Raw genomic sequence first — 8,353 nt, forward strand, 5'->3', positions numbered from 1 at the left:
AGAGAAAATAGACAAATGCCTCCCTAACCTATTATCGAATTCTCAACTACACACTTATACTTTGCGGGGGTCCTATTACCCCCCTGAATTTTTCAAAAATAAAATATATACCACCCTAAAACTAGACAACCACATTCTCAACATGTAGTGATGCCCACTCGCTGCCAGCTGTTATTTTTATTATTTATATTTATTTTTTCCTTTTTATCCCCTTTTTCATTAATTACAAAAATATCTTTACTCTTTTATTCCTCCTTCTTCTTCTTTTCTCTTTTGTTTTTCATTTACTTCTTCCAAATTAGTCATCCATGAAAAAAATTGAAGCTATATTTAGTATCATTTTTTCATCACTTTAAATCATCCTTCAGGCACCTTGACGAGTTTGATTACTCATCTCTTTTCTTTTTTTGAATTTTTTTATTATGTTGTTTCTTGTCTTCATGACACCAAATTTGTACTCCCTCCGTCCCATTTTATATGATGTACTTTGATTTGGCACAAACTTTAAGAAAAATGGAAAGACTTTTAAAACTTGTGGTCCAAAATGAATGATAGAAATTTGTGTGGTTGTAAATCATTTCATTAAGGGTAAAAAAGACATTTTATAGGCAAATTGTTACTTAAAATAGAAATGTGTCATTCTTTTTGGGACTGACTAAAAAGGAAAGTAAGTCATATAAATTGGGACAGAGGGAGTATCATTTAAGTGAAAATTATCAACTTTAATAAATGGGGGTATGGGCTGTAATTATTCATGAGAGAATGAGTATTTTAGGAATTACATTGGGTTTGGGTATGAACTTGTAATTATTTTGGATTTTATGGCCCTTTTATATATTTTCCCTTAATTAAATTACATGATCCACTATATATATATAAGGGGTGGGCATTCAGTATTCGGTTTAGATTTCTCAAATTTCGAATTTGGTAATTCGGTAATTGGTAGTTAAAAGTAGATACCAAAATCAATTTTTTAAATTTTGGTTTGGTAATTCGGGAAAGAGTAAATTAAACTTCGATTTGGTACAGTATTCGATAATATCGTATTGAAGTTATAACCAATTGTATTACAAAGTTAATACTATTTCTCCAATCATTTCTATTTTTTTATGTGGACATACAATATAATACAAGATCAACAAGTAAGAAAACATCAAGAAAAGCAAATTGATACAACTAAAAGACTTGTATTTAGATTATTCATGCTTGTTCTTTACTTTCTCTTTGGTTTTGTACCAATGAGTAATGGATATGATGATATATGACTTTCCTTAAGTAAATAATTTGGTATTCGGGAAATATGGAATACCAAATGGTACTAATGTCTGATACCAAATCCAAAAACCCAAATACCATAATTCTAAAATTCTACTTCGAATACCATACCAAAATACCAAATAACTAAAATTTCGATTCGGTAATTCAATTTTCGATATTTTATGTCCATCTATATAAATTGACAGTTTTCTGTAAATGATGAGGAAACTAAATATGATCGGTCATATTTTTGTGTTTAATAAAATACGACTAAATAAGAACAATACTTAATATAATCAATTTAATCCCTACAAATTTTATATCCTCGTAAAGACTACTTATTAGTATGGAAAATTACGCGAGTTGGCAAACATCCCTAGGTTATTAGTTAATAAGGGTATAGTTTAATTTATTTACTGTCACTAAGTATAGTTTCAGATTTTTGCCATAATTAATGGGACCCACCACCTCTTTGTATACCGAAGCTGAACCAACAGAGCCCTTTATATGCTTTTGTATATAATTTTATACAAAATCAAATTTATCTCTCCTATCATCATTCCATATCTTTCTCCTAAAATCACTCTTCCACTTTCAATTTGAAATTTGAATTTCACCTTCTCTCTCCAATTGTGTTTTCACTTTTCGCAGATAACCGTCAAAATCGTGGGTGAATATCTTTCTTTTTTTTCAACAATTATATATGTATAATGCTTGTTACTTTTTTTGATAATTTTTTAAAAAAATTCTTTCTTACTTATCAGACTATCAGTTTTCAAAAACAAAATGGATGATTCATCTCCATCTAAGAGGATAGCGAGAGGTACACCATTTGCATGTCAAAGTTGTTGACAATCCACCTTCTTTTTCGATCGATGTTAACTCAGAATTTTGGGGTTAATGCAAGGTCTATGGCAAAATTTAAACAAGTTCAAGATGAAAGGTCTATTGAAGAATTGATATCCAAGAAAAAAAAAGACTCAATTGTAATTCAAAAAGTCATCACCAATGTGAAGGCAAGCGACATTAAAATTGTTGAAGGGGGAAGTAAGAGAAAAGTCATAAACAACGATTCAAAGGAGATTGAGTTTGCTTCATCAGATCTGGACAAATCTGAAGAACATCATGTATTTGCTTAAAACACAATTTTAGATAGATATTTGTATATTCGTGTGTGTGTATATATATATATATATTCTGATTAAATCATATTTGTATACAGATATATGTATATCGTATATTTCATTCTTAAATCACACTTGTATTAGTTATTTGTATATTTTGTTAGTTATATAAAAGGTTACTTGAAGTCTATGTACAGTTTATGCCTGAATCATTATTGTATATTGTAATTTGTATATTTTATCAATTATATACAAATTACTTGAAGGTAATGCATATAGTGAGTTGTATATTAAGGTAGTATATACAAAATTGCTTGAGACAGTTTATATTTGTATAATTAAGTACCATATTCATATACAATACTAATACACATAAAAATATATAGATATATACAAAGGAAATACAAATATAATTTCTTTATACAAACTTTTAGTTTTGTATAAAAGAATGTAATTATACATATATACAAAAGTATGAACATGGTACAATATACAAACCTTACACAAACATATTACACCAGAAATTAAAAATTACAGCACACCTTTTTTGTCGATTCATGCACGATTGTCATTTATACAATTGACATATGAATTTTATACAATTAACTACACATATAGATTGTATAAGAATTTTACACAATTTCTCACATATATACATATAATCAATTCATATATACAACTCATGTCATTCAATTTTTTATTCAATTTTTTGAACTAAAATTTAGAAAGAAATTGTTAATATAGGATTTATATAATATTGTATAAATAAGGGAAAATAGAAAATTGTTTTTATAAAACATTACAATCAACACAACAGAAAAAAATTGTTTCAAAATTTCAATGTTTACGCTATACAAATCAATTGTATAATCTCTTGCAGTTCAAAACATAAGCTTCTTTCAAAGAAATTTTACCTATCGTTGAATATACAAAAAAATTGATTAATCTGATGCTTCAGTCGTATGAGGAAACAAATTGGTATCGTCTTTCTATCGCTGTAGAACTCTATTTTGGAAAAAAAATGAATGTTGGACGTTTAACTTAAATCACGGGATTATGTAAATTTACTATTATCGTATTTAGTGCTCATGTTTCCATTCATTAAAAAAATAAAATATTGTATAAATTTAAAACCCAAAAAATATTTTATACATATTTAAAGCTCCATAGCAAACTAAATTATACCCATGAAATGTAATTATGTAAACTACACCTATAGAGCGTTATTTCATAAAATCCGTTTGCCATATATGAAATTTTCCCTAATTAGTAAGGAAGCATTACTGAGTATATCTAAATATATAGCATATCATGATTATTTTCATAACATTATATTATATATCATACTTAATATATATTATTGTTTGTAATAAATTTGAAATATATGAAAAATAAGTCATTAACAAAAAAAATATGAAGAAACATAATTTTATTCATATAACAAAATGTGTACAATTATGTTCCTCCCTCGATTCTTCTCTTTAAATTTTTTCCATGATTCGAAAGTAGTTAGTAGCGTATTTCTCGAATTAGGAGCTAATTTCAAATATATACAATATAGACTATAGCTTGTCAAAAGTCACAGAAAGTATACATTGACTATACAATATCATATACCTATATATTATACACATACTATCTATTATGATACACTCAAAAATCGAATATAACTTAACTGTACATAAAATATACATTGACTATTCAATCACGATCAACTTGAAATTACCTCCAAATGTCTCAAATTATAGATATGCAATCCTATTGAAGTTTTGAGTCTGATATATATATGTATCTCGAAATGATTTACGTTTGCAATAAGCCGATTTTTTAAAAAAGAAACAGAGGAAGAAGAAGAAGGGCCGAAGGGCCTAATTTGCCCAAATTATATTTATGTAATATTTACAAGGGCAAAGGACATAAATCACATACTTTACAACCAAAATGACCATTTGTCCCTTATAAGTTTAAAATGACTGAAATCCTTCAAAAATTTAAAACACGGATACAATAATTCAGCACTGGTACATTAAATATATGGAGCGGATACATTATTAATTAAAGGTTGGATATTTTTTTGTTGCGCTTTTAATGGAAAATAAAGATGGAAAATCAAAAATTGAATCCCATAAATCACGCCAAATTAGTTTACATTATATTTTAAATTCCGCTGTGCTTTCAGTTTTTTTTTTAGTTTTCAATTTAACCTTGATAAAACATTGCAATATATCAAAATAGGTGTTGAAATAATGTATCATCACTTGTTTGTTAATAATGTACAATATATTCTGATTGTGGAAATTGTATCAGTTTGAGTATTCCAATTTTACAATTATATAATGTATCATAAGTTAAGTGAAATGAGCCACCAACTAATGAGGATAAATTGACCTAAACAACCAGAATAGTAAAGTTGTGTTTCCTTATGAATTATTGAATCTGATACATTGAGTTATTAAAGTGCAAAGGAATCGGCTGATAAATTTGAGCAAAATTATCAGAGCATGAAAAGAGTGTCAAAGTATCGGTTCCTATCAGAAGCAATGAAAATGAATGAATTCGTTTATTTATGAATTAATGAATATGATACATTGGATTAGTAAAGTGTGGAAGTATCAGTTTCTACAAGAAGTAATGAGCATAAATGTTGTAGTGTGTTTGAGAATTAATGTATCTGATACAAGAATGTTATCTAATTTTTGTATCAAATTATATACGACAAGATTGTTCATCAATGTACTTCATATATAACAGGTGAAAAAATTGAAAGTTGCGATACATTAAATCTTGAATTATATGTAACTGATACAATATTTAGTATGAAACTTGAAATAGCAGATACACATACACAAACCCATAAACAAAACACAAACTAAGTCAAATTATAATGTATTTTATTTCAAATAGTGTGTAAGGATTTGCTTGATAACATAACTCATAGTCTGTAAGAATCCAAAATCATAACAGAATATTATGCAAAAATAACAACCTGTTATTAAGATGATACAAAATATAACACATTGTTAAGAAAGACACATTAATGACTGAGATACAAAAAATAACAGATACACAAACATACCCACAAACAAAACACGTACGATACACATACAGACCCATAAATAAAACACATTATATGTAACTGATACAACATTTACTATGAAAGACACATTATATGTAACTGATACAATATTTAGTATGAAACTTGAAATAGCAGATACACATACACAGACCCATAAACAAAACACAAATGATACATTAATGACTGAGATCTACTGAACAATGTATGTTATAACAGTTGAAATAAAATACATCATAATTTGACTTAGTTAGGGTTAGTGTATAAATTGATTACAGATAATAACGATACATTAAATAAGAGACCTGAATTTGTGCATTTTTTGTATCATAAATTGATTAACTAACAAAAAAATGTTCTCCTCCCAACCAGTATCTTCATAGTCATATATCCGATTAGTGTTAGCATCATCCATCTGATTCAACAGTTAGAAGAACAGACAAAAGAGTATTTCAACAGTATAAGCAGAAACAAAAGAGGATTACAAGAAAAGTATCAAATTTACCTAGAGTATACACAGAGAGATACTTGATTTTGAAGAATATTGGAGAAATCAACTGTCAAAGAAAATGTGCAGAAGTTTTAGGAGAGAAATAAGAAAAGAATGAACTCTGGTTTTTAGTGTAGGAAAGGCCCAATATTGTATCCGTGAGATTTTTTGACTTAAAAGAGAAAAAGAGGGATTTTGGGGATTAATAAAACTATTAAGGGAAAATAGTAATAAGTAAACTTAAGGGGGGGATTTGTGTCATTTTGCCTATTTACAAAGTAGCTAAAGCGTTTTTATGTACATTTTAGAAAGGAAAAATTACTTGGATTGATACCTTTTAATAATTTATTATCGATTTTAGCGATACCTTTTATTTATTATCATTTATAGCAATATATAAATATACTATGTTAAATATTAAAAGTGAATTATGTATGTAATATATATGCATTATTACTGTTTTTTAAATATATTATGCTTGTTTGGTAAGAAATTGACACATTGAATTATAAGTGTATTAAAATGTGTGATAAATGTACTATCTATCAATAAAACTTGTATATTATATGTGAATAATAAATTGTTCTTTGTAATATGCATTAAAACTGTATTATAAATGTATTCAAAGTAATCAAGTGAAAAAAAATGTTATTGCTATAAATGGTAAATATTTTCTTAATATGATATATTTATGTAAGTTCCCGTTTTAAAAAAGTTGTATCTGTGTTAAATAGAGTAACAAATTTTGGCCCACACTTACCTTTTCACCAAGCCCAATTGTCAGGCCCGTTTTCATTAATTCCATTTATATTTACTTTGTAAAGTAACCCAAGTTGTATGACCCAAATTGACATTAAACAATGGGAAACGTATAAAAATTTCACTAGTTTAGGAGATAATTATTTAGATGCACTCTAGTTTGTAACATCACAAATTTAATATACTCTTATTAGTTAATTATATTCTCGACACGCCTCCTCACATGTAGGTATGATTATTTTTTCATGGGCCAAACACTTGATTTTTTTATTTTTTTTATATGGGTGGCGGTGAGATTTGATCCCAAGAAACCTCTACCCGCTCTGATACTATGTTGAAGTGTGTAATCATTTTATCTAAAAGATTAAGCTTTTAGAGAGAACACACTTTTATTGGTTAATTCTATTCTCAACAAAAATCAGGTGAAATTTGTTCTAGATACACTGCATCCAAGTGGATTCACATGTATCTAGGATACATAACAAATTTTGCTCACTTCTTTCCTTATTTTAGTGTATCTGATAGCAAAAATACATGTATATAGATATATTTTCCTCAATATATAATAGGAAACTCTTAATTAATGATAAAATACATAATATTTAAAAAGTATAGGTAACAATACTATATATATTTTCCTCAATATATAGTAGGAAACTCTTAATTAATGATAAGATATATAATATTTGAAAAGTATGGGTAACAATACTATATATATTTTCCTCAATATATAGTAGGAAACTCTTAATTAATGATAAGATACATAATATTTGAAAAGTATAGGTAACAATACTATATATATATATATATAGTAGGAAACTCTTAATTAATGATAAGATATATAATATTTGAAAAGTATGGGTAACAATACTATATATATTTTCCTCAATATATAGTAGGAAACTCTTAATTAATGATAATATAAATAATATTTGAACAATATAGGTAACAATACTACTCCCTCTGTCCCAATTTATATGACTCACTTTCCTTTTTAGTCAGTCCCAAAAAGAATGACACATTTCTATTTTAAGTAACAATTTGCCTATGAAAATGTCTTTTTTTACCCCTTAATGAAATGATTTACAACCACACAAATTTCTATCATTCATTTTGGACCACAAGTTTTAAAAGTCTTTCCATTTTTCTTAAAGTTTGTGCCAAATCAAAGTACATCATATAAAATGGGACGGAGGGAGTATATATAATAATGGAGTATGTAAATGTAGTAAGAGGGTGTTTGATTTGGCTTTAAAGTTGGTTAAACTTGCTTTTAAGTCAGTTTTTGACTTTTCGAAGTGTTTGACAAATATAAAAAATAACTTAAAATAAGTAAAAAATGACTTCAAATAAGTTAGGAAATGTTTGACAAAGTCAAAAGTGACTTAAAATAAGTCAAAAATCAGAAGTAGGTCTTCCCATACTTTTAATTGTTTGACTTAAAAATTATTTCAGTTTGACTTTTTATTTTTGACTTAAAAGTTATTTCAATTTGATTTTTTATTTTTGACTTAAAAGTTAATTTCAATTTGACTTTTTTTTTTGACTCAAATACGAAGTACTTTTTAAGCGAATCCAAACGGGCTCTAAATCTATAAGCCCAAACCCAATATCCCCCCCCCCCCCCCCCACAAAAAAAAAAAAAAAAAA

This window comes from Solanum tuberosum, unplaced genomic scaffold (assembly GCF_000226075.1).
Source record: "Solanum tuberosum cultivar DM 1-3 516 R44 unplaced genomic scaffold, SolTub_3.0 scf00020, whole genome shotgun sequence".
Lineage (NCBI taxonomy): Eukaryota > Viridiplantae > Streptophyta > Magnoliopsida > Solanales > Solanaceae > Solanum > Solanum tuberosum.